A 27833-nucleotide genomic window follows, 5' to 3' on the forward strand; every position below is an offset into this window, starting at 1 on the left:
TTGAAATCATCCATGCAACACACACAAAAGCGCACGTTACAATAAAGAACAAGCTCAAGAGAAGCATCCGAACCATCGATTGTAGTGGTGGTTTTGTAACAGCTTCGCGGGACATCCACTTTCGCAGGGCTGGGATGGCGAGTCAATTTTATTTAAATACTATGCTTTTACACTACACTACACTACACTACACTCGTCACATGGGGCAAATCACCTGCACATAAGTCGCTGACACGAACCAATAGTGATTGAAACCCTTCTCTTTTTTTTTTCTTTTATTAAGACAAATAGGCTATGAAAGTGTCCATTGAGTGGTCGATGTTGACCATATGCTTCTGATCCTCCCTGGAGCACTCCAGAAATTACGGCGCGCCTCATAATCAGAAAGTGGTTTTGGCACGTAAAACCTCATAAATTATTTTTTTTTAGAAAATTCATTGCGTTGATCTTTTTCTATCCTAAGCGCTAACGACGGCTTAAGTAGCTCGAAGACAGCAATTAAGCTTCGCGCGCACTAAACACACGCGCCGAAAACTCGTGCTCATGCGGGTACCGAAATACTGCGTATCATACGGGGAGCGAAAAATGGCCGTACGCACCGCCGATAAAGTGTCTGGCGAAGATAGAAAACTGCAGCCTTTGCAGACACCTGTTTTTTTTTTGTTTTGTTTTGTTTTCAGGCGTTCGCCACGAGCTGTACACGCTTCGGCGCCCACCTCGCTGGCGCGCGACGCAAAAACAAAGCCGCACGCATTCTTCGCACGCGTCACGTCGAGTGCGCGCGGCACACATACACACATAAACATACGCGCGATATCGCACCACAATTAAACCGCCGCGGCCTTGTCGGCCGTCAGCAACGCGACGAGGCCCGCGTCGCGTCTTCCTTCACTGGTATACACCATCCCTTGGTTCCCCGCCAGCGTGTTATGATGACAGCCGGACGCTTGTTTTGTAAACTCTTCTTCGCCCCCTTCCCCTGGCCCCGTCAGATAAGAACCGCGCTGAAAACGCTGCTTTTCCACCTCTACCCTCCTCTTCTTCCTCTCCTGACGGCGCCTTCAAATGCGGGTCTCGGCCGCGCCGGTAGTTAACAACACCGCCATGGGCGTGAGTCACACCGAAACAGGAAGACATTTGTGCGACGGAGGAGAGACCTTGCAGAAATTCAGACAATACCGCGGCGACGACGACGACTGTTCTCTGGTCCGAGGCTCGAAGACAACGCAGCGTGGTCGCTGCTACGCAAAACCGCTCGACCAGTTCGTAAACGGCGCGCTCTTATGTACGGTCGCTAATTTTTGCCAAGCCGCGTGTGTGGGCACCTGCACGCGCGGGAGGTTTTTCCTTCTCTTGGCTACATGGAAATAGCACTGTTGCACGCCGCGTAAAGGGGCCGAGTGCAAAGGCACGTGGCCATTGTCTGCGCAAATTAACTATTCAAACCTCCGCCTCGAGGCGGTTTAAAAACGGCAGCGATGGTTAAGGGGACGGGAGAATAACTTGCTTGGTTAAGGGGCCTGTCATATGGCACTTCGTGTAATCAAGTACCGGAAAGGTCCGCAATACGGCCAAGGTGAAGCCGACCGTCAAGGCGTTTCGGCAGTGTACGAGTTACGAGTGCTTCAAGGTCGTTTCGGGCGCAACCTTTCAAGCGTTAAGAATGATCCGAGGCTAAACGATAAGTCGATGGTTAAGCTGCAGAAAGAGAACGGCCTGTAGATTAGACAACGAACGGGATTTTCGGTATGTAGCAGCAAGCGGAAGGAGAGGGCTCCGGCACCATTCGACAGAAACCGCAGCTCCAACATGGGAGAATGCTTGCCTTGCAATAACGAGTAGGTTACACAGCAGCACGTCTGCACAGCACACCGGTTAAAAGTTAACAGTTCCTAACCAATACTGAAGGGTACAGAAAATTGAAACTGATGATTTCCAGAACTTCGGTTTGCAGCAGCGCCCTCAGAACGGGGCTGTTCTGTTTGCGGACTTTTGTTATGGAAGATAACTTTTCGGCGCAAATTTATACGAGAGATAGATCAAAATACAAAGACTTAAACTGAATTTAACTGGTCTTTATCGCTCAAAGAGACGTAACCAGCAGTAACTGCGCGCCTACCACATAAAAACATGGCGGCTGCGCATCCCTATCGTCGAACGTGTTCACGCCTCTTCCGCGTGCAAAAGAGGCATAATTTTGTTCAGATGACGGTCGTCTTTATTTTAATGCGAAAGCGTTATGCGCGCCATTACGCGAAAATCCGGCGGCGGCGTGACCGAGCGATGGTACCGAAAGTGGCCGACGGCGTAATGATTAAGACCACGTCGAAAATTCCAAGACTGACGTCAAATTTCACAGGGAGGTTCCTGTAAACAAAGCAAATTAATGGCACTGAAAAGAAAATGTGGCACGTTTCAGTCTTGCCGGTAGTCGACTCCGGTGCTCCTAGGTGCGAGACGAGCAAGCTTTCCCCCACGCAAAGGCGGTTCCCCTGTTCTGGCTGACTAAAGCCTTGTGCGTCAGTGGGCACGTGACGGCGCAGACAATAGGGAGGAGGTGGCGCCGCGTCTTGAGGGCATAGAGTGAGCGCGCTGCCTCCCGCGCGCCACTTGCTCTTCGGTTTTCATCGACGCTGCGTCTACTGCGATGGAGTCTTGACGCCACGGCATGAGTGTATCAAATGAGCCTGCCTGTCTGTGGCCAATGTATACGCGAATGCGCACACCGAATCGGCAGAAAGAACTGTAACGAATGCCGAAAACACCAATTGAAAACATTTCACCAAAGGGATAATAAGGATTTCGCATTCCCACACGTAACCTGTGTTAAGTGTCTCTGCCGAATCTTTTTACAAGAAAATAGAAGTAGTGCAGATAAATATATTATCTACTTTCCTGATGCAATAGGCCTCGAGCATTTCCTCTTGAGCCTGCATCTTAATGGACACTAAATAGAAACATTAAGTCAGTTTGGTCTATCTTCGCTCAGTACGCGGAAATAGGTTGACGATTGGAATATAAAGTTTCGTTTTTGAATTTTGCGCCTGAACGCGAGTGCCCGGACGCTAATATGACGTCACGAATTTCAAATAAATTCTTTTTTTTTAATTTGGGCCGTTGTGGGTCAGAAAAATTGCTGAGTAGACCATAAATATGATTGCTTGGCGCAAACAAGGAAGGACTCTCTCCTGTCCTTCCTTGTTTGAGCCAGGCGATCATAATTGTGGTCTGCTCAGCAGTATGAACCGACTAGCCCAGCAACATGTACTTCTGGATCAGCAAAAGTTTTTGAAACTTACTACGTCCGCCTTTGGGTTTCTCCAGCAGCGCAACGCCATAGCCACTGGGCTACTGCGACGGGTGATTGCTGGCTTATGTAACATTGTGCGGTTGATAAGACTAGTCTGAGTTCGGCGTTGAGTTAGGTGTTACGCATCTCGCTCTATCGCGACTAAGTATACGCAGCTACCCGCCACGGTGGCTCAGCGACTTTGGTGCAGCGCTGCTATAGACACGAGGTCATGGGATCAAATCCTGGTCCCGGCGGCCGCATTTCTATGGGGGCGAAATGCAAGAACGCCCGTGTCGCGTGCATTGGGGGCACGTTAATTATCCCCTGGTGGGCAAAATTAGTTCGGAGTCCCCCACTAGGGCGTGCCTCATAATCAAACCTTGGTTTTGGGACGTAAAACCCAGCATTCAGTTCCACTTTACGCAGCAAAATCGTGTTCCAGCCAAGTAGCCCATGTTTCTGGCTTCTAATGAGTCAGCTTTAGGAACGCCAAAGAAGAAAATGTGTACGCATGTGTGTGTAGATATATTATATATATATATATATATATATATATATATATATATAGTGCAACTGTTGGTAGTCTGCTTCTGAACAACAACCTTCAATGTGGTGAACGTGGCTTAAATCATGGATTCGGGACCTTATAGAGGTGCGACGTAATGCTAGCGCATTTAATTCTCTCACATTTACCGCTAAATCGTCGCAGCATTTTTTGTTTTTCCAGCGGAGTCAACCTTTCCACTAGCGTGAGCGATTCTTTGTCTCTGTCTATCGACCAAAACGAATAGCACCATCTAAAACGCTGAGGCCTTTCCCGTTTAGCGCAGGTTCCTCGCACCGCACCCAGTAGCTGTGCTTTAGAAATCCGCTTGCTCCCGGGCTGTCATCCACTGCACCCATTCGACACGGGAACCGATTGACCGTCAGCAGCGCCGGCATGTCACCGCGGGTGACCACACGGAAGAAGCGAACGAATCCTGAAAATGGAACCGCTCGCAGGTTTGGCTCCGGAACATAAATCACGGCGCCGTGGAGGCTGCTCGCGCGCGCAGCGTGCGATTGAGACGAGAACAAACGGCCCAGCTCCCGCTGAGGGAATAACTCACGAGCGCGCTCCTTCGCGAGTGTACACCCCCGCTGTTTTAGCGTCCGAGGAAGCGGCCCTGTGTAGGCACAGCCGCGGCTGATAGGCGACGGACCAAATGTGGGGAAGCGGAGCGCGGGGCTATAACGCGGCGAGCCCTTCTCTCTCGACCGCCACTGATGAGGGAACCCCATGGAACGCAACGCATCTCCGACGTCACGCGGCTTCGTCCGGCGTCGGCGCGTTCGTTTTACGGTGCCTCTGTATTATCCCACTGCATACTCACGACCGAAATGCGTTTCATGGGCTCACTCACTAAAGCGGTCACTATATACGTGTTACGCGTTTTGGACGCGCGGATGCAAGAAGAAGCGACGCCGCGAATTGCGCCGGAGATGTGCCGCGCGTGGCTGCCCCTAGCGTGGTGTGTTCGATTACACTAGCATCAGGCTACAAGAGTTCTTTAATACGGATGCCGCAGCGCATACGTGTACCCAGGAAGAGCTTTCCGGTGCTCCTAATACGGCCGGCCTGTGTGGTGGCGGGTGTAAAGAGGGTTTTTCGGTGAGCGTCTAGGCACAGTATACGCACGAAGACAAGACAAAATAAAGAACACGGGCATAAAGCACTGTAGATGAGGCCATTGGCATGGTATCCGTGTGAGAGTACAGAGTTACTTGGTGATAGACGAGAACTGTTGCCAGTGCTCATTGCAGGGCACTTGAAGACACTCGGCGTTACGGAACTCCGGCGAATGAGATGCTCTATCTTCGAGCATCTGGATCAACGAGTGATCCGTATTTACAGACTCCTCCAATCCAACGAAGATTCAGCTCACGCGCACAAAAGTTTCTAAATTTCAGACGAAGGGTGTGGGTGCAGCGAAGGGCTTACATGTGCTCCACATCGCACACCTAATTACGTCCGTGAGCGCGCACAAGGCAAGCGCACAAAGTCCTCTGAATCATCGTTCCATGTTATCGCTTCACTCGGTTTTCCCAGTTCTACATAGGAAGCAAATTGCCGTTCTTGCTGCAGAGGGAATGTGTTTGTCTCGACATAATACCTGCCCATGCGCACCTCGTCGCTTGTTCTATATCTTTCTGTTGATCTTGCACGACACTTCCGTCCTTCTAAGTGGCAATTTAAGTGCGCTGTCTCGTAGAAGGCGTATACGGTAGCAGTTCACGGCAAATGACAGCAACAGAATCGCGTAAGTGCGGCGATAACCAGACGGCGATAGCGGGAGGCGCCCGACCCATTCAACTGCGGGAACGCGATTTGTTCAGAAACGAGTCCGTTGTGATAGAGGCCGCGCTGCCACGAGCCATGGGCGTGTGCGAGGCCGTGTGCAAAGCATTTCCCACGCCGTAAGCGCTATAGTTCTCTACCGGCCGTTAGAGCTGCAATCGCTTTAGGAATTTCTCTTGTCTTGCTACGAGCGGTTTCAAGCGGCAGAGAACGGACAATTTGAATAAGTAGAAGAAAATGCAAAGCTGGCGGTGCCTTTGCGCTGCAGTTAGCATTCGTACACGTCATAACTGCATGGCCCAGCGTCGGCACAGTTAACGTGCCGCGCTCCTGAATGCACGCATAGCTGCAGCGTTAACAACGCACGAGCGCATTCGTGATAACGCGCGGAGTCTAGTCTAGCGGTTCAGTGATGCGTGAAACTTAATATTACTGTACTGCCGCTGAAGAAAATCAATGCCTCTAGAAAATCGCACGTATGTAGCTCTGCAGTATGCTAGGCAGCCCAGGTCTGCGGTCTTCAGGGGAAATCGATCGTGGCTTCTAATCTAAATGTTTTCCACTAGCTCCGGGCACCAGCCTTGACCATTTAAGAGAGGCTCGACATCATTACGTCGGCCATTGTGCCGCAAACGCTGTAGACGTTGCAACCTGCTTTAGGCAAAGTTTGCCTGTTTGTTTTCTCCGCACTTTTCTTTTGGGAGCCAGTGCAAACGCGCAGGCTCAGAACGTCGATCATTACTGCCCTAGTAAACTGTAGCTAATACAGAATACCGGCTATAACGTGCTTAGGCAGATGAACGGTTCCTCTGCCAAAGTATGCGAGGTGAATGCTGACTTGATACTGGCGTTCACGTGCACTGCAGGAAAGGGGGCAGCAGGCAGTTCTGTTCGTGCGCAGAGGATGCGCCGCTGCCTGGCGCGAAGTCCAGACAGGCACTTACATGAACCCACACCTATTACATCGCATACACCCAGTAGCCTATACAGGGACGAATGCCCGTGGTGCGGGGCCACACCAACCCTTCACCACATCATGTGAGAGTGCACGCTACACAACATAGAACACCACGACACGAACACCACGAGGGAGTAATATGGGAGGCACTGCTGTCCAGCTCGGCCCTCGACGACCAGCTCAAGCTGATCCAGAGAGCTGAGAAGATGGCAAGAGCCAGCGGAGCCCTGGACTAGGGGCCCCGACCATTAGCGATTATTCTGATTATTCTTTGAATAAAGTTTATCTATCTATCCATCTATGTATGTTCCTGCACGAACTCATCTGACCATGACACGCACCGACACTCTTCCGTCTTGGCACGTCATAAGCTTACGGTGCCTATTTTGCAAGCTGGCAAGTCAGTTTCGGAGCAGTTTGCGCTTCATCAGTCCAGGAGGCCACATGAGCGCTTCTGCAATATGTGAAGCAATGAACTTGAGCGCCCGCTTAATAGTTGCTCTGCGCCTTGTCTTCTGCACGTGATCAAACCGAACTCTTCCTTTCTTTGTCTTTGTAACTCCTATCCCCTTCCCCACGTGTAGGGTAGTACACCAACGCCTTCTAGGTAGCACAAAGCCGGCGCACTTCGGTCAATGACGTTATGCCACATTGCCCGACTGCCATATATCCCCAGTAAATTCTATAGAATTTACTGGGGATGCTGGGGTACTCCCGAGTAAGCCGCTATAATTTTGACGTCACCGCTTTCGTCACGCCGAGCTTGGTAATGAAAATTTCGGTACAAGTGGCGTGATGTCACAAAGCAGAACTCACAGGCCTGCTACCTAGGACGCGTTGAATAAACTGGGCTGAGTCCTCTCTCTCTTTCTCTCTCTCTCTCTCTCTCTCTGTGTGTGTGTGTGTGCGTGTGTAGCACACGTAGCACATGTACTACACATGTAGCATGTGTAACACATGTGTGTAGCTCTGTGTGTGTGTCTCCATGTAGCACATGGAGAAATATCAGGAATCGAATTGATGAGCTGGGTGGTGCTCTCGCGTGGAATTGAGCGCGAAGTTACTCATGCTCCCATGAACAAACATGCGGCGTACGTATGCGTTTTCATCAATGGCGACGAAGGACAAGCACACAAGGCAGCGGTCGAAAACCATGCAGACAGACAAGTTCGTATTGGTCTGTGTCACATGTGATTGTGCACGTTTCTAGTCGCACTAATAGAAAAGTTTGACTAAGGCAATAAGCTACTTGCGCCACATCGCCAAGTCGCTGTTATACAGACCGCGCTAAAACGCCAGGCGGAAACTTTTCTTTCTTTGTTCAGGCTCCCACTTTGTCTACTAGTAACTGTCATTTGGTGTTGAGAACACAACTTAAAACTGATCTACGCGGCACCACAGTGTAGTCGAAGTAGCCCTTAATCAGCGTAGATGCAAAAACGTCATGTTTCGGAGGGCAGGGTGAGGGCGGCAGCCCGTTTACATGTCTGAATACACTTGACCAGTTTGACCGTTGTCAGGATCTCGCGCAAATTGGACCTCCGCGTCGTCAAGTTACAATGCTAACACCAGACACCCGCGTCTTCTATCCGACGTCACTAACGCAAACAAACTCGATAAGCAAGTGACTCCAACATAAGACAGAAGGGACATGTGCGCACACACAAAGAAAAGGTTGATTAACTCACAAATTCAGTGGGCGTATCCGTATAAGCAAACTCAACCACGTGGGTCCAGTCAGAGTCGGTGATGAAGGTCGCACGCGCGCACTCAACAACGGCAGCAGAAGTCGTTCTACTAGGCAAAGCAGACGACGCGCTTGTAGATTCACAGCGGTGCACACACACAGAGACTGTACGAGTACCCGGCGCCGCGGGCTCTACGTAACAGGAGAGCTCAAGCGTGCAAAGACCGCGCCGAAGGACGGACGATGACGGCGCGCGCGCACTCTCCGACGTTACCCGCTGCCCTGTGCCCTTCTCGTCACAGTTCGGGGAGCCGGCGCAAGGTCGGATGTTGCGCTCGGTAGACGGGCTTTTCCTTCCTGCCTTTATTGAAAAGGCGGTCCTTTCGACGTCGCTGGCTGCCACTCCCGAGTAAACACTGGTGCTCTCAAGGTCAGGCTCTTTCTCTCGTGGCTTTCAAATATCTTCTTCTTCTTCTTCTTCTAACGGTCCGGAACACAATATGATGGGAGGTACATGGGGCGAGATTTTCCTGTAATCTATGTCGCCTGCATTCAGCGGAATCTCTCAACCGAAAAAGACAAAACAAAGGAGTAGTCGACCCTTTCAAGACTTCTTTGCTGGCTGGAAAGACAGGCGCGCAAAATTTGGGCACTGAAATATGGCTATTTCTGCACCCAAACCGGCAATACGTGTGCCGCAGGAGTAAGCAAACGCACCTCTGGTACTTGAACTTGGCTCAGCGCGGAGAACAGCTTGAACAAACTGTACGCACAGGCAGTCGAAAACGCAATCCCACAGAATGCACCTTTCTTTTTTTTTTCTTCACAAGCACCTTGCTCAAATCTGCCGAAGACGCCTCCACAAACTAAAGCTGCTTAATGTTTGACGTAGTTGAATCCACAGAGCGATCCGACAAACGAACGGTTCACTCTCGTATTCCTGGAACCCTGGTGTCACCGACGTCACCGTCCCCACGTCGAAAGGGCACCAGCACTGTTTGAATTGTTTACACGAAACACCGGTGTGATGTCTTTCCGGTGCAGCGGCAAGAAGTCCTTGCTCTCTCTCAGAAACCTCACGTTGTCCACGAACAAAGCCACGATCACGCCGCAGGTCTCGGGAAACACGTGCGCGCGATAGAAGCTAGAAGAGGGAAATCACCCGAACGAGCCCGTGGTCCTTCGGAGCCAGTCCGCAGCCCGGGCAGCGGGCGAAAGCAGAGGAGCGCGATCCTAAATTCTTCACGCTGCGAGAATCGGAGACGCGGACGCCGGCTGTGGAGACAGCGGCAAAACGTGTGCCATCTTCCGCAGCCGATGTACGATTCTACGGATCGAGTTCTCGGACAGCCAGCCACGTCGGAGGAGAGCATCAGCCACCACAGCGAACGAAGAAGCGCGAGAGGAAGGGAGGCACGGGGGGTGGGGGGGGGGGGGGGGGGTCAGACCCGGCCTCTTTTCGCGCCGGCTTCTCCGCCGGAGAGTGGATGGACCCCCTTCTCGCTACACGAACGCGAGCGCGCCGGCGCCGCTGACCCACTGGCCTATACACAGTGACTGCACACCGCGAGCTGCACAACGCAGCAGCGGCAGATGCAGGACCGCGGAGCAGACGTCGCAGTAGTAGCAGTGTCTTGTCCAGCGCTCACACGACGACGCATGCCGCAACGTTATACGATCGCGAGCGGTGCGACCGGGCAACTTTCGAAGCGGCTGCAGCGGCCCGTGCGTGTAGTAATACTCCCCGACGCGAACGGGACCGATACGAGTAGCGTCGCCGGAGGCCGTGGATGCGCCGCCGGCCGATATCTCGTTCGAGGCGGCCCTCTGTTATGTGCAACTTGCGTCACACAGTCGTTCTTCGCTCTTTCTGGCGCTCTGAATGGGCTTCTTTTCTTTTGTTTTTCTTTGGCTCTGCGATCGGACTCGATCTGGGAGAGACGTCGACCGGAATTCGAAGCCACGGGTATATCCTTGCGCGGCTAATAAGTAACGAATATCTCCGTGAATAAGTCGGCGGTATGCTTATTTGTAAGCAGAGGCGGTGGCGAAGATAAGAAAATACAGAGCGGCAGGAGATGATACAAGGTGCGCTTTCGGTACCGAGCGTCGCTGAGTGCCAGTGCCTGCTCGCAAGACAAAGGTGAACGTGTAAATGGCGACGCCATTTCGTACCGGCGTTCAGTTATTAGAACGTTTTGATTAAACCAAGCTTGCAGGTCTTCACTTCGCTACAGCCACGTCAAACGAAAGAAACGGAACTCTTTCGCCTTGAACTTGAGCAGCTCACCCTCTCACCCGTTCTCGACATAAAACCGTTTCCGGTCAATCGCGTCATACGGGTGTGGCGCTCGTAAGCCGCGGATGCTGCTGCTCTCCTGCGGCGTTCACCTATACACGCTACGTACAGGGGGAAAAATCTTAACAAATGAAGAAAAAAAAAACATACGGGTTGTGGTTCACGTCGCGTATACGCTGCGGACTCTTGTATAGGTGATCGCTGCTGGCACGTTGAGCGCGAACGGGTTTAGACGCATTAGCGGGATCATCCGTTTTCTTTAGGCACCGTTTTTTTGCGCGCAAGACGAGGCTCCCAACACGGAACGGCAGCGTTGGAGGATGATCGAAAAGCGATGGAAAAATGCAGCCTCGGGCATATTTCTCGTTGGGCGGCTATAGACCCCCGATAGGACGCGTACGTGTCTGCTAGAACGGGTGGGTCAGATCGCCATTCGCCCAAAGGAACATATTTCGACTCATCGAAGCTCCCGAAAGCGCAGTAGCAAGGTTATAGTGCTTCTGTATATCTTTTATGCAGATTCTTTTTTTTTCCTTTCTGCTTATATGCGTATAGCATCGGTGTTTTGCTGCTAACGGCGATAGCTCTGATCGAGTTGCAGTGAGATTAATAGCAGTAGCGTTGTGCCAGTAAAGCTGTAGTAGTAATTTTAGTAGTAGTATGGTAGCAGCGGGAGTATTAGCACTTATATTAATACGTATGGTCTGCGCTATGCATTGTAAATGCCACCCACGGTGGAACTAGCATTTAGGACGCTACAAAAGTTTAGTTTGATATAATGCCGAAAGCGGCAGTTGGATCATGTGGTTGACCACACAGCTGCGTTGGAGTGCTTAAGAGTTCAGTTCAAGTTCACTTCGAGCATTTTGCGCACAAAGAGAATTTTCTCAATAATTCTCAAGACGTTCCAAAGTAAGTAACTTTACCGACACTGCTGCGGCTGCTGCCCGTATCGCACGGGACTTTCGATTCCTTTCAGCAGGCGAGCAGAAGTCAAAATTGTTCCAAAAATGATTTTCGTAGCAGCACTTCGGTCTCGGGGCCACCGCGGAGAACGAAATCGTTGCGATAGCGGTTTTTGGAGCAGCGACTGCACTAAAATTCATTCATGACATTCACTTGCGTTTCTGTTGAATTTGTTGCATTTATAGTGAATGCAAGAATATGTTAATAAAGTTCACTATAATTTCTGTAATAACATTTTTAAGGGGGTTCGACGGGTCGAATTCGCATACGACATCATGGATTTCACCAGAAGGTCTACGGGGTGCAATAAACGTCAATGAAGCGCAGCAGAATTTCCATATAACCACCTTTATGAAGAGGTTCGTCCACTGCCTTCGCTCAGCCTTCGTCCGTAGAAAATCGGCGATACACACGAGAGCCCCGAAAGCTATGCCGTGAACTCGCGCACCTCGAAAGCGGCCTTAAAGACGTTCCGATCCCCTGCTTGCTACACCCGAAAAACGCCATTAACAAAACAAGGCGAGAACAGCGACAAGCGTTTAATCTCGGAGCGCTATTACTTATATACAGTGCGAAGCAAGAAGTCAAGCGGGTGCACACGTAGTAGCGGCCAACACGTCGTCGAGCGGTATTGAAGGGCGCGTATGTGGCTGAAATCCAGCGTATATGCTGCCCTCGACAGCGAATTGCTTCAGCCGAGTGCTCGCAAATAGACTGCGAGGCCGTAAGTGTCGCGCTTCCTACGCTCGCAATTACGCGCCCACCGCAAGGCGCTCACCGCGTGAGGACGCCACGGGTGCGCCTGCGGTAGCCCGCGGTGCGGATTGCGCGGGCTTCTCTCTCGCCCTCCTTCGCGACCGCAAATGTCTGCGACTAGTTACAACGGAAAGACGGAACGACCTCAAAGGAAATTACACTCGGTCAGTCTCTTTCTTTCTTCGCTTAATTGTTTGTTTGTTAGCTAGGAATCATGGGCAGTTTGGCAACTTCGAGTGTATACAGCCTATCCGAAAACCCTAGGTAAGTAACAGAAGAAAGAAATAAGAAAATAAAAAATAAAAATATACACAAGGAGAAGGAAGTGAAAAACACAAGCAAAATAAGTCTCTAGACTATAAGAGGTAAAAAATGAAGCCCGCTGAAAAAGAAAACACAATAGAACGTATAGGCGTACAAAACGCAAGGCGCCCCAATGCGCCATATCTCGTCACATAGTTTCACATTAAATTTCCCGAGACAGTTCTGGCTACTCTCAAAGCAAGCGACGTCGCCGCGCCTATTTCGCGCGCATTGGAGACGCGGCAGGAGGTATAATTGAGGATTGCGAAACGGGGTCCGACCTCAACTAAACAAAACGAAAAAAAAAAGTTGAACTTCGAAATGGGTTGCGTGAATGACCCGAGCATTCTACGAGCATGGGTATAATAGCCCAGCACGCGCACAGTATACGGACGGGAGATCGGTCGTGAGCTGGCGGTTTTTTCATTCATGGTTTCCTTTGTTTTCTTTCGGCGATCAGCTTATAATTTCGACCGCGACGCGGCGCTAGTGTTCCATTTTATTCAATGATAGAGAAAACGAACTACTTATATTTATACATACATACTAAGCCCGCTCCGCCGCTTAGGAAGCAAGCTGGTAGCAAGAAGCGAGTGCCTATACACTCGGAAGACGAAGAGCCATCGGCCAAGCTCCATTCCTCACGCGGCCGGCGAGGTCGTAAATACCCGGTACGTCGTCGACCTAACAGCCGTGCTTCTCCGGTGCTGCTGGCTGCTCTGTCGGGGTGGGTGAAAGATTGCACGAGGCGAAAGCGTGGCTGCGCGCGTCTAATTAACTGCCCCTTTCCCATAAATCTGTCGTTCGCAGACCTAATAGCACGAGTCCGCGGCGCGCAGACCGAATGCCGCATGTACTGCATACGTCGCCACAACCAAACGCTCGAAATCAGGGCCTTATGCTGAGAACCGCGCGAGGTTCATCTTGCGGGAGTGAGAACGCCGAGACATGGACGACTCTCGGTATGACCGTGCCTCAGCGGTTATCAACGGCTTCACGAAGATGACGCCAAATGACGTCGGGAATTGCCTGTGCCCGCGTTTAACTTGATGGAGGCTTGCGCTGGACAATATCGGTCGTTTCGCGAGTCGTTATGGCTAGCTTTCCAATTCCCACAAACGTTTTCACGACCACAGTCTTCATATACATATATACGCAGGAGAGAGACGACGAACATTTTGGAAGACTTATTTACTAAACACTGTCGGCTGGTGGACCAGCCTTCGCCAGAGTACAGTACTGTACTCACTGTACTCTGACGAAGGCTGGTCCACCAGCAGAAAACATTTAATAAACAAGTCTTCCAGAAAGCTCGTCGTCTCTGTCCTGCGTATGTTACGTCGGATCCTGCATGCTGAGCTTTGAAGAAACCCCATATATATATATATATATATATATATATATATATATATATATATATATATATATGTATATATGTATATATATATATATCATGAAGAATTTTTAGCAAGCTTTTCGAGACAGGTCATACGATTATGCATGCTCCAATATTAACGAACAGGGTGCTGCCGTTGTATTTCACCGATGGCGTTAGTTCTAGTGAAGTACTTCAAGAAAGTTGGTGGGAGACTAGCCAATCAACACTTCCGAGTTTGAAGTAAAGAACTTAGTGTTTTGCCCCTTGAGTTAACTGATGATCCATCGATTATTGATTATGGCATTTGACGTCCAAATTAAAGCCGGAACGCCGTATTGGCGAGGACTCCGTATTAAAATTGACCACCATGAGCTTTCTAGCGTGCAGCAAAATCTACTAGCTACATGAGCGGTTTTTTTTATTTCCTCCCCCATTGCGATGGATGGAGCCAACCGCGGTCAGGAATCAAGTCCCGGACCTCTAGTTTGGCAGGAGGCCGCTATGACGAGAGATTCACGATGGCGGGTAACTGAAATCCGGAAAGAGTGATAACAACAAGCGTAGTGCAGGATAGTAGATGACGTCATAAAAAGAGAAAAACAAACAAACAAACAAGCAAAAAGTGCTCTATCAAGAAAGACACGTGAATGAACGTGTCCGTAATATCCGTAACACTCTCGTGGGAAGCCAAGGCCATACGGATGCTGAATGTATATACAGTGTACAAAGCGCCCGCTTGCATAATGTACTGATGAAGAAACAAGTCCTCACATCTACACGGCTGCACTGTCGCTTCCTCGCGGTGAGACAAATGACGTCACGGCAAAGGGGGGCGTGACGGCACCGCGTGGTGCCCTCTGCCTGCTGTCCCAGAAATAGCGTCGGCAGAAGCACCGTATAGTTAATCGCATTCACATATATTCGTCGCGAAATTAGGACGGAGCGCGCAGATTGCAGCGAGTCCTTGTATGCTAATAGAGTCCCAGGAACGGCGATTATACATTCAGCGGCGTAAGCACAAGGAGGGCAGAGCTTGCGGAGCACGCGAGCGAGCGCATCTTCGCTCGATCAAGCCGGGCTTACAGCGCACTTGCGCGCGAAAAAGAAAAATGCGCTCGCGCGACAAGTATACCCACACGTACTCAGTCATTCGCTCTCATCCGCTTCGTACAAGGCTGTACAATTTCCGCACGATGAGCACTGACGTTGAGTTATTTTGAAACGAAAATAGAAAGTCGTTTTCACAATGTTGCTTCTAGCACCCTCCTTGGTTAAGTAAGGCTTCAATCACTGCTTCAGCACTCGAGGTATACTTTCAACGAAGGTTTTCTTTTTATTTGTTTATACGCTTTCTTTCTTTCTTTCTTTCTTTCTTTCTTTCTTTCTTTCTTTCTTTCTTTCTTTCTTTCTTTTGCTGAATAAAGGTGAGTGCTTGTCTTGAGACCGTGCCGAGATCTATCCTGCAGCCTCAACCCTGACTTCGCGGAGAAAGCTGAATTTCATGCCTTCCTTAATGGATCGGATTTGCTGGCTGCTTTCCCAAACTGTATTCTGTTCTCCGCTTCATTTATAGCCACGTCAGCGTGGCCCTACTTTACTGCCAGCTCTTCGCAATGCCCCGTACAGTACAATAGAGAAGAACGCTCATGCTGCTTCTTGGTGTCGCCAACTGCGTGTCATATGCAACTGTATTAAAGCACTCCCTCCTTAATTTCCTGTTGTGATTTTCTCACCTGCTGTAAGTGACAGCAGGATCATTTTGAGAGTGTCGTGCCATTCCGCGCTCCTGCTGTGAGCCTCGGCACGCCTCACCGTTTTTCACTATTTGCGCGGTTAATGCTGTCGCGCAATGTTAAGTCAATAATCCGACATGTCGCACGCGGTTACCACCGCAATATGAGTTTATAGCGCTCTTTCTTTCAGAAATTGTTTTATTAACTTGACTTGAATCAGCGCCCGTCCACGAGAATTCACGCCATAGTACTGTGGCGCATACGTCATTTGTCTCTGTTCATATCCAAATTAAGGGTTGTAGAAAAACCAGCTACGAAACTCGTGAACGTTTCGAAATAAATCAAATCAAGACGGTGTATATGACACGCAATGACCTGAAAGTTGCGGTGAGTAACGGCGTTGCTGTGACGACTCAGAAATAAAGCGCATTGCTTCAAAACCAAGCGCGAACTCGCTTCATATCATCAAAGGTGTCAACGTAGACAAACATTCGTTCATTTTCCCCTTGCGTTCCACTTCCAATTTTCCCCCACACCAGTAGCGCACACAATGCCACCAACACAGCAACGATTCTAAGAATGCTGGTAGCATTAGGCTTACAGAGCAGTTAGCATGTTTGCTTATTCAAGATTGGACGATGCGCGACCCTACACACTAAACATTTTAACACCCTTAAGGGTGTAAATCAGTTTGTCGCCAGACGAACACCCTAAGGGTGCTGTTGTCTACACCCTACAGTTGGGGTGCCACTATAGCACCCTAAAGGAAGGGTGTCCAGCAAAATAAATTTAGGGTGTAAGGGTGCTTGTCCAAATTAACACCCATCTGTGTGGGTGTTGGAAGGGTGTACACCCTTTTATTTCTAGCGTGTATGGAAGGCAGATTCGGCAGTACACGCCTTCAATTACTACTATGTACAGCGATCCTCGCGCAACTATTTCGTGTGCCAGAAGGTTCAAGTTCGGCTACCAAACGCACTGTCAAACAGCCGGCCTTGAAGCTTCGATGGGCATACACAACACCTATACGTGTGGATCACATTACATATTAGTAATTCATGGTGTATATTGGAAAACCTGTCTTCGCTGCACAAATACAACCTAGCAAACTTGACACTTTTGAGCATGTATATCAACACCAAGGTTATCACGATTTCCATATCCAAATAATATGCAACACAGACTGGTAAGATATATTCTGCATTTTCAAGAAAACGCAAATATATTTATTGCATGCTGCAATACAGAGTACAACATATACATAAATCACATGAAATATAAACATGCACAATCACCACACATCGGTAAGTACAAGAACATGTACATTCCCCACAAAGGTACCTAAAATATATGTATTGATCAAATCTGTTATTAGAGAAGAAACTATGTATAGCGGCACTGAAAGAGCCTGGGTTGATTCGCAGTGTTTTGCGCCACATAAAGGAATAAATTTTTAGTATTAGGCTCCAGTGAACGAAAATTCAAGTTTTGATGCCTTAAAAAAAGGCATATTGCAAAGGTGAATTAGGGAAGCAATTGAAATGCAGAGCAAACGCACAAGAAAGGCACGTGTTATTTTGTACACTAATGTAATCGCAAAGCATTATGAAAAGTTTGGAAAGTCGATGTAAAGCATAACTGGCCAACATTTTTCAGACTGAAACAATACTTTCCAAGCATAGACATGCTTTAAGTGAGGTTTATGCCAGAAGCCTTATTGCTAATTTTCTATTTCCAACAAGATTACTTGAGCACAAAAAATACGTAGAATTTTTTAGTGCCTACATAGTTTGTCCTCTTTTGTGAAACGAGAGTTCTCTGGGCTAAAGGTGCTGTGTAGCGGTTTTTCTAACTACAATACCAGTTTCTATAAATTTTTGTTTTGTAACTCTAAGGCACTGGTACATATACAATATGTAGTTTGAAAATAGGTTCTTTTCTTACTATAAATCAAAAGAGTGCTTATTCCACATCTACTAGTGCCTGGGTGCAAAGTGCCGTAGGAGGCCTGATAAAAACAAACCACTGTTGATTAAACGATTTTGCTGAGCAGAAAATGTGGACAGTGTTTTAAAATACATAGTAAATTTCTAAATTATTTGCACTTAGATGCAGTAATTCAAGATTAAGGCATGCTATAGCATGTGAGCATGCAAATTAGCAAATATGGTTTAATAAATTAGCCATACTCTGGTTACTAAAAGAACACAGGCATAGGCAATCATGCAAAAGTTCAAGTTAAATATCACACTGTTAACATTTGCCAGCAAATGGCCGTATCAAACATTATAATTATACTGAACAAGGGTAGTTTCTTGGGATAGTTTGCAATTAATGAGATAAAATTACGTACAGCTTGAATGACAAGAACTGCGAGAGATGACAGACTGCGCTGACTTCCAACAATATTTAATTATGTTGCCACATCATGTGTATTTGTACAAAAGCGGGCATGCGCAGAATATGAGTCACAAGGGGTGTCTAACAGCAAGTGACTGTACTAAGAACATCGCCCTTTGAAAAAAATAAACATTATAATTTCTATCTGTTGAGATACAAGACTTCACTAGGAGTCAGCACGATAGAGGGGTCACTAACGCACACACTAACCAGTTTTCTAGTGAAATCTGCTTCTATAGTTTCCCGGATGACCTGTGTCTCGCTAAAGCTTCCGTACCTTCAAAGAGGGGCACGCAGCCGCAGTCCCAGCAATGGATGCCGAAGTGGCCTTGAATAGTGTTATGGACGTTGTTATCGTGCTCTCCTAAATGATTGTTTAGGCGCCTGCCTGTCTGTCCAACAAAGTCAAATGAGATATTGTAAAGCTTTGCGTCCTTAACAGCCTCAATAAATCTTGCTCACACGAGATGCAACATAGCGTTGCTGCACAGGCTGATTGCCTTTCTTGGGTTGGCTACCCTTTGGCCTTAATTTCAGGCATAGTGGAACAGCTTCTGAAGTGCACAAAACGTGATGAGCGCACTCGGTCAAGGAACCAGCCGGTTGAAAGACACAGGTTTGCAGTGCTACCGTATGTTCATGATGTCTCCCATAGGCTAAAAAAGATTAGGGAACCTACAGAAATCGCAGTCCTTTTCTCAGCCCCGGAAAAGCTGGCAAGGCTCTGTAAGTGTGTAAACGCGCCTGAATCATGTCAGAGTTGTTGCTCTGCCGGGCACAGAAAACGTTTTGCGATGTGTGCAACGAATGTGGTTTCCCAAATTCCCATTTTGAGGCAGTGAATATATTGGACAGATAGGCAGGCGCCTAAATGATCGTTTAAGAGAGCACTATAACAACGTCAATAACACTGTTCAAGGCCACTTGGGCATTCATTGCCGGGACTGCGGCTGCATGCCCCTCTTTAAGATACGGAAGTTTCAGCGAGACACAGCTCACCCGGTAAATTATTGAAGCTGATTTCACCAGAAAACTGGGTAGTGTGTGCGTTAGTGGCCCCTCTATCACGCTGACCCCTAGTGAAATTTTGTATCTAAACAGATAGAAATTGTGATGTTTTTTTTTTCAAGTGACCATGTTCTTTTTACAATGACTTGCGGTTAGAACACCCCTTGCGACTGGCTTTCATTTTCTGCGCATGACCCCTCTGTGTATACACACACGATGTGGCAACGCAATACAATATTGTTGAAAGTCAGTGGAGTGTGTCTCTCGCAGTCCTTGTCCTTCACGCTGTACGTCATTTTTTATACTGAACAGCCAATATTGATTCAAAATTAGAAAAATATAGTACACATCTGAGCTGCAAAAATGCAAGTGATGCAGCAAATGGCCTTTAGCTTTCCAAAAGAAAAAGAAATGTTCACGGTTAACCACGAGGTGCAGGGACTCCATTCTCTGAGCATCTTGACCAATAAATGCAGCGCATGGCATTGCTGGAATCTTGCATCCTGCATTAGCAAAATAAGAAGAGAATCATGAGAATTCAGCCCGTGCAATTACACACGTACTTTGCGGAAAAATGATAAATAATGTGACTGGGCAGAATGCACCGCTCAGGCAACTGGGCAAGACAAGTGAAAGGTAGGAGAAGTTTCTATTTTGCAAATTAAGGAATTGCATGTTACTGTGAATGCTAAACCACTATGTCATTGTGAACACAAGGTACATACAGCAGCAAAAACATAAATTTACAGTAGCGTTTTCACCATAGAAAATAAGAGTGAATAAAGTTTAAAGACTACCAATGACATCTCTCAACAACAGACATTTGTCCAAGAGTGTGTATGTGACCTTAATACAAAATTGACATTATGAAATCTGCAATATATCTGCATTACACTTTATAAGTACTGCAGGTGAGAAGCTTACGGGATATGGCACATTAAGAGTTAAATGCACAAGGCATTAAAAAATGACTGTTTTTACACAACATTATTACACTAGGAGACAAAGAGAACTGTTTTACAGAGTGTGCACACAAACTGAAAATGAGGGAATCCCCACTGGCATTCTCATTTGCCCTGAAATACATGCATCCAGCCCAACAATATCCAACTCTACAATGCAGTTTATTAGACACTTTCTGCATCCTAAAATTTATCGTGTATTTCTTATTTATTAATTTAGTAAGAATGGGCATTTTGGCATACTTTCCTCGAAAATTTAGCATGTGTGATCAACTATTTTTCTTAGAGCACGCCCCCTTCTTTCAATGGGTTAGCTTGGCAATGCACTGACAAGTAGTATTCCCTTATTTAAACTTATGATCCTTCCTCATGCTCCCACTTCATGCTCTAAACTGTGATGCCACTCCGATGCAGTTTATGTTAATCTGTGACTATTTACATGGTCCTTCTTTCTGTAGCCTCTCAACTAGAGCCTGAAATTTCTTGTCTCCTAGAACAATCGTTTTTCTTGCCCAAAACATATTGCACGGTTACCCCTCATAGGGGGTGGGGGGGTGTACTGTATATGAGTTTTCACATATTCAATGAACCTCAGAGACACAACCATTTCTCATCCTGTGTTGCTACTACCCGCATGAGTCACAATGGTTGTAAATTGGCTACCTGCCCTCTCTCGCTTAAAAGTACATTTTGCATGTGGAAAATAACCACAAGCATCACACTTCATTGAATGAGTGCTCCTGTGCATGTTTTTTTTTCCGTCCTGTAATGGCTAAGTTCAACATGGTCAAGTTGTTGGAAAACTGTCTAGCCTCAACCAATACTTTGTGTGGTTTCAAAATTATGATACATTCATTTTTCAAAACTTGTCCCAAATTCAGCACGGGACATTTTCATGATGCAAATGAGGTAAGGTTGTGCTCAGAGACTATGATAGGCCTGCTATATCCTGCAAAACTATGTGAAATGAAATATGCTTGCAATTTTCGTGAGCAGCTAGCTCAGTACAATTAGGCACATTACCTGCGGAAACGTTTTTTTAACGCTCTCGAGAGGTCCTGGTTTCTTGTAATTTCTTCAAATCCCTTGCAGTCTAGATTGCAATCCGGTACATTTTGATTTTGATATTGTATTCAAAATAAAAACAGCTGAAATTTCAAGGTTTTGATAATTATATGGGAATAAATTAACGGTAGAAAAGTGTAATGCAATGAGCAAATAACAAGCTCATTGCAGAGAGTAAACAAATATTCCTTTCCTGCAAATAAATTGGTAGCAGGAAGGTCATACGAAATTAGCAGTGAATGCACAATAAAGAATATGATGCTACAATGCCCCGGCATTCTGTGAATATTCTTGCACAAAGAAAATCCTCATTATGAAAGACCATCAAGAAAATGCAAATGTATACTTTGGATCAGCAGTCATACCTGCAGTATGGACTGTACCATCGGCAATATTTACAACCACACACAACTGCACATCATATCAAGCTTAGGCGGCCAAGGAGCCTGAGTTTTAAATTATAACTTGACTTATTATATTACACTACACAACTATATCTACTTACAATGTTGTCTTCTCAACCGCTTTCAAGAAGACATTAACCATCTGTCTGAAGGCGAACGCAAGTGGCTTGCTCTTGATGGGGGGCGCCAAGGCTGGGCATTGTGAAATTGCTGCTACCATCTGCATGACCTGCGAGAAACGACGCTCTAAGTACAAGATAAACAAATGCTATTAGAGCAAAAGACAAGATCATTGGCAATGAGCCTCGTTTTGGTTTGAACGAGAAAAGCCAAGAATATGGACTTTGTGCTGCTTACTGAAGAAGCAAGCCTCCTTCCAGATGTTGCAGTCATGCATTAAGATTGTCACACAGCTGCATGCTTGTATGCTGCTGTCGCCAGTACGCCAGTATGCTTTGAAGTTTATTATTTCAAGTTAAATTGATTATTGTGTTTTCTTGCCAATTCTTGGCAAACAGACCAGCAATGAAATAGCTCACTTACACACATACTCTCTTTTGGGGAGAGAATTCACACACACGGACGCATGCATGGGCGCACACACACACACACGCACACACATGCTTCTACAATATGAGCAGCTTCCTGTGCTTGACACACATACATTTTTTTTATCCTGTGTCACTCCTACAGCTAAGGCATAAAAAATCCTTTGTGTTACCAACCCCAAACTCCTCAACCTACACCACCAGCTTAAACACTTTCTCGAGAGCCAGGACAAGCCTTCTAGCTTCCCCAGTGCTCCAAACTGTAGTTACGAATTTCAATAGGGCTATAGGCGACAGCTCTCGAAAGGCATGCAAATTACTCGGAGACCTAAAGCTTGTATATGATACCTCTAAAGCACAACGCTTCAAATTTTCAAAATTCATTAAAGCTCCTGAAGACAATTGCTATATACGTAGAACGTCTCGAATAACCTGCCGCTAACAATTTCAGCGGTTGTCTGCATCAAAAGAAATGTGGGCTAATGGGAAATCCACGTCTTTAAAACACACTACCAGATTTCTTAATCATTTATTTATGCTCTGGATGTACCGTTCCTTTCACAATAAAAAACAAGGCTATTGATTTATCAGTGCATGGGAGGAAAAAGGACGAAGCGTATACTTGGCGCCTTCCCACTGGTCCTCCCGAGAAACGGCGCCTCTACAGCAGTTGTCCAGGGTGGCTTGAAACCAAACTCGGCTTTCCGGCGGGAACATTCGCTGCACCAAATCGGAAGAGTTTTATTGCGAGTAAAACTCTACCGGCCTCATGCAATACACACGCACGCACACAAAACGCACCCACACGCACACACAAGTATACGCACTCTCAAAGCGCAGACACAAAAGCGCGCACGCGCACACTGATGAACACAAACAAGCACACATACATGCATGCAGGCAGACACGCTAACACGTGCACGCACACACAGCGACCCACAGACAAGACACTCACAAAACACGTACGCACTAGACACGCGCAAACACGCCGGCCCATACAAACCGGCCTGTACTGAACGCGCGCGCGCGCGCGCGCGCGCACGCACACGCACGCACGCACGCACACACACACACACACACACACACACACACACACACACACAAAGCGAGCTGAGCTGAGCGCACACACGCACGCACGCACACACAAATCAAGCCGAGCGCGAGCACGCGCACACGCACAGACAAAGCGAGCCGAAAAAAATGCTGAAGGCGTCCGGCAAGCAGCAACAGCAGCACGCAACCGCATCAGGGAGAACCAATACCGCGCCGGTTCCTTCGAAAGGTGGCTAGGCCAGTCCTTTTTCTACGCGACGCAAAAGTGGTCGACCACATTTAACTGAAGTGCGAACGACCGTATTACAAGCAGCCGCGCTGAACGCACATGAGAATCACATCAATGAACGTTCAAGGGCTGAGAAACAAAGCGTAACTATGCAGGCGCACCACGCCCGATGTAGATTTGACAAACATTAGTCACACGGGACGCGATCGAGGTAGTTAACTTGCCCTAGTAGGAGTGCAGCTGCTCTTGCTCTTACATTAGCGAATTATGAATTATGCTACGAGATCACAGTGAGATATTACTAAAGCGAACAAAACAAATACCAAATAAACGGGCACTTGCCTGAAAGTTTCCATCATGCCAGTACTACCGACCGGGCACGTTGCAACTTCTCGTTTCAGCCTTCGTGGATCCATCTTCCAGTGCGTACGAACGCTTTGCTTTGAAGTGGGGCACGAGTAATACACAAAGCATGGGCCACATCTTCTTCTACCCCGCGCGCAAAACTAATCACACGTTTAAAATTACTTCGCACAGCGCGCGACGCGAACGCACGCGAAAACGAGCATGATGGCGCAGCTTCCGCCTTCCCGTCCTGCCACGCGCCGAAGTGATGGTACAGCGTCGGCCGTCACTTCCGGTCGCTTTTCATTGGGCATGGGGTGGCCGCGCAAATTGAACGTTTATTCTGACAGGTTTGCTTGCTCGCATGGACGCCTGTTTGCTGCTGCTTCGTTGTGGTCTCTAACTAGAGCGGTGAGGCGGGTAGTTACTACTACGTTTCGTGCGGGGCATTTTATTTTGGGGTGGGGGGCGCAGTCTGTGCTGCATCACTGAGGGTACAGTACACAAATCGGGACCGTGAGCGAGACGATCGGCGCTCTTCTGCTGGTGCGATTAGATTATTCGCTGCGTCCGAACGAAGCAACTTCGCGAGGTCACAGCGTAGTTTCAGCGATATCATGGCTCGATAAAGACGCTCACATCTTGGTCGTGCGACAGCGACACGTAAACATTTATGAGGAGACAGAAGACTGCGTTTGCAAGTGCGTATGCTCTGGATAAGAAATTACAGCTTTGACGACACCAGCCCTTAATATATAGGCTCAGCCTTACAAGCTGTATTTGAGGAAGCACTTAGAAAGCAGATCAGTAGCTTAGTAAGCCTCTGAATGAATTAGGCAAGGTACGTGGAAATTCGGGTTTGAGAACTTCCAACGTGATCTCGCCTCTATAAGTCTTCTTTATGGATTCACCATGCAAATTGTATGTTGATGCCATTGTACAGCAGAGGCTCGTCCAACAGCACGTCCCTGTTTGTTCAGCAATGTATCCAAACAGCTTCTTCCATTTCACCACTTTTTGTTGGGCTATTAAGGGCACCGAAATATTAGTGCAGAATTGCGCAAGTTGCTCTCGTGTTTTCGCTCTGCTACTGCAGTTTTTCTAGAAGTGTTTAATTGCATGTTAATATTCCTGTGAGCACGAAAAATAATGATAATGGAATTGTAAGTGAAAGGGCGTTCTTTTTCTGGATGATACATTTTTGGAGTGGCCGTCATGCCAGTAACATCAGAATCCTTGAAGAAATATCGACAGTCACTTAGGAATGGGAAAACTTAATCGCTTCACGCATCTACACTTGCAATTGTCACGTGACCATAATACGTTAGTTCATACATTGTCACGTGTTCTTCAGAATACTACCTTAATCTCCCGTAATCCACCGTGCTATAGTTTGTACGAACCTTAATGCAATTTATTCCACCTTTATTCGCATTATTTCACATTATTTACCCATAATTGCTCATACTTAACGTTGTTGTATTTACTACCTTCTGTATCACTACTGACGTCATACAAGACGGCGATGACTTCACATTTTATTTATTTATTATATACATTCAAGGCCTAGTAGGCACAACAGAAAGAAGTGGTGAAAATATGCAATAATTGCATTGCAGCGCAAAAATAGAAAATCAAACCATAAGATAATTTGAACGGTGACCTTGAATTAGTGGTGTCACAAATTGAGACTGTTGAGGCGGGAAGGCGGTTGCATTCAGTGGCTGTTCTTGGCAAAAAGGAAGAATGGCACATCAATTTTGTGTTGATGGTCGATGCGAGACGAGAACTTGGTGTGGTGAAAAGATTTTCTTTACGGGAAGGGTTAAATTAGCATATTCTATGAAAAAGACAGAGACGAAAGTATTTGCGACGTAACCAAAGGTCAGGTTCACCTAGTGTTCTTTTCATGGACGTGACGCTAGAATGAAGTGAATAATTTGAGAGAATAAAACGGGCGGCGCGGTTCTGAATGCTTTCTGAATGCTTTCAAGGGAAATGACAAGATTGGCATGAGCAGGGTCCCGTATGGATTGTTGTTGCGGAGAACGCCACCTTACCTACCTGAAAGGCCATGAAACGCTTTCGCATTAAAAATGCAATACATACACACATTGCTCAATGCGTGGACGTGTACACGTTACTCAGATTTATGCATCAATACGTTCAACACCCTTCAGGCGTCGATTTAACACCCTTCTTTGAGCAAAGTCACACCTTATGTGTGGTATCCACCCTTGTGATAGGGTGCTTTGGCCGTAAAGGGTGCTAAAAGGGTGTGGGCATGGGTGTAAATGCCGAGAGCACCCCTATTAACACCCATAAGGGTGTAAAAATGTTTAGTGTGTACTATGTGCCCTCTGTAGGGATATGGGCGACATCGGCCATCTTATCTGGCTATGACCGCAGTTTGACACAGAAAGAAAAGCGATGGTCGACAGCCTGCAAAAGAACGTTCTTTCGCGCAGGAACTTCGAAGACGTCGTTTTCCCGGGAGGGCCCGCGCCACTCAGTAAGAGAGTGCAACGAGTGCTAATTGCTTCATGAGAGACACGGGGCTCGTCGACACCTGGTGACACACCCCTGATCTCAACTCGCAGGAGGCTCATGCGGAACAATTGCCGGCTATGTATGCCAGGGTAACTCCACCTGCTGCTACACCACCACCACCAATCATAGAGCAGGGTACGATGCATGCACATGACAAAATCAGACAAGGACCAACTCTAGCACTTATCGGTGCCGTTTCTAACCCTGGCGGTGTCACGTAAGCAGCACAACAGCGACAGTAATGTTACGGCGAAGAGGCTTCGGCGAAAGCTCGAAAAGGGGCGCGCCTTCGGCTGCGACGGGGAGAGTTGAGTACGCATGCACGCAGCTAGAGGTTGTATGCAAACACAGTGACGTCACTCAGCTGCGAATTAATGCGTCACAGCGCGCCGCTCGCCCTCTCATTCGCGCCGTCGCCTCTCTAGCGCCCTTCGCTGCGTCACTTTCGACCGCACACGAAACCGCACGCTGGCGAATTGTACGCTGGCCGCTGGGGATGCAACGCTCGAAGTGCCGCGGCGACGACGAAGGAACATGCGTGTGCGTGCGTGATCGTGCGTGTGTTTGTGCATTCATCCGCTATAGGGTCAGCGGAACGCGCGAGGCTCTGCGCGTTGGCGATGCGATGCATGTAAGGCGTCGGCGTGCGGGCACGAGGGATGCCAGCGCAATCATAACTCGATTTGCAATTATGAGTAGGAGAATTCATTCTCGCGATGCGGCCGAGAGTTCGGCCGGGCACAGAGCACGTTGAAACTGGTTTTTGTTTTTCGTTCTTGCGGCTAGGTGCACACAAGGCGCTTTCTCGACAATCCGGTGGCCCGGTTATTGCGCGAAAGTATATAGCACTGCGGGCATGGCTTACTAAAGCAAAACAACAAGACGCGTGGCAGTGTGTTGCATCGGCAACCGACGGTCCCGGTTAGTGGGGTCGTGCTTTAAGCTTAGCAACTATACGGCTTACACTTCAGGACTGCACGGAAAGTATTTGCAAATGTGTCTGTGGTCGAGGACACGTATCGTCCGTTTCGATGTTCCCTAAAGTTCATTGATTGCGAATCTATAGTTCTGCTGCCGGAACATAATGTCGGTATCTCGAGGCATCCCAATGTTACGAATGGTGATTTGGAGGATTTGGATTTGAAACCTGTACTCCACACATCGCTTACAAGACCCTGATTACATTGTTCTATAAGTGATGTAGACAATAATTACGAAATGCAAGAAAACACAAAAGTATCCAAAGCACTGCACGACAGTATGAGCTAGTTGGCTCATACTTTTCGAGAAGTCACCAGAAGTCTTATCTGACAGGACGGACAAAATAAGTGTTTTCTGATTTCGCGAAAGAAAGATCACTCACTCACTCACTCACTCACTCACTCACTCACTCACTCACTCACTCACTCACTCACTCACTCACTCACTCACTCACTCACTCACTCACTCACTCACTCACTCACTCACTCACTCACTCACTCACTCACTCACTCACTCACTCACTCACTCACTCACTCACTCACTCACTCACTCACTCACTCACTCACTCACTCACTCAC

The 27833-nt window shown here is 47.7% G+C and overlaps 1 protein-coding gene and 1 long non-coding RNA gene across 4 annotated transcripts in view; both read right to left on the reverse strand.

Annotated features, from left to right (window-relative positions):
* LOC142585251 (uncharacterized) overlaps nucleotides 1-27833 on the reverse strand; it is a 788133-nt gene that overhangs the window by 539866 nt on the left and 220434 nt on the right. Inside the window, exon 1 of one of the 2 annotated variants that reach the window (XM_075695854.1) lies at nucleotides 8277-8395. The exons of the other annotated variant lie outside the window; for it this stretch is intronic. The gene's annotated coding sequence lies outside the window, so the exon portion shown is untranslated. Of the gene's footprint in view, nucleotides 1-8276; nucleotides 8396-27833 lie in introns of those variants that run through there. 2 annotated transcript variants of the gene reach the window in all.
* Nucleotides 17737-23954, reverse strand: LOC142585250 (uncharacterized). Of its 2 annotated transcripts, none has more exons than XR_012829062.1 (3): nucleotides 22720-23019; nucleotides 21651-21778; nucleotides 17737-19621 (listed from the first exon to the last, which is right to left on the reverse strand). It is a non-coding gene; the product is annotated as an uncharacterized LOC142585250 (long non-coding RNA). The 2 variants fall into 2 exon arrangements; XR_012829061.1 differs by lacking the exon at nucleotides 22720-23019 and adding an exon at nucleotides 23722-23954 and having other exon boundaries at nucleotides 19333-19621.

The sequence above is a fragment of the Dermacentor variabilis genome, chromosome 6 (genome assembly GCF_050947875.1).
Source record: "Dermacentor variabilis isolate Ectoservices chromosome 6, ASM5094787v1, whole genome shotgun sequence".
Classification (NCBI taxonomy): Eukaryota; Metazoa; Arthropoda; class Arachnida; order Ixodida; family Ixodidae; genus Dermacentor; species Dermacentor variabilis.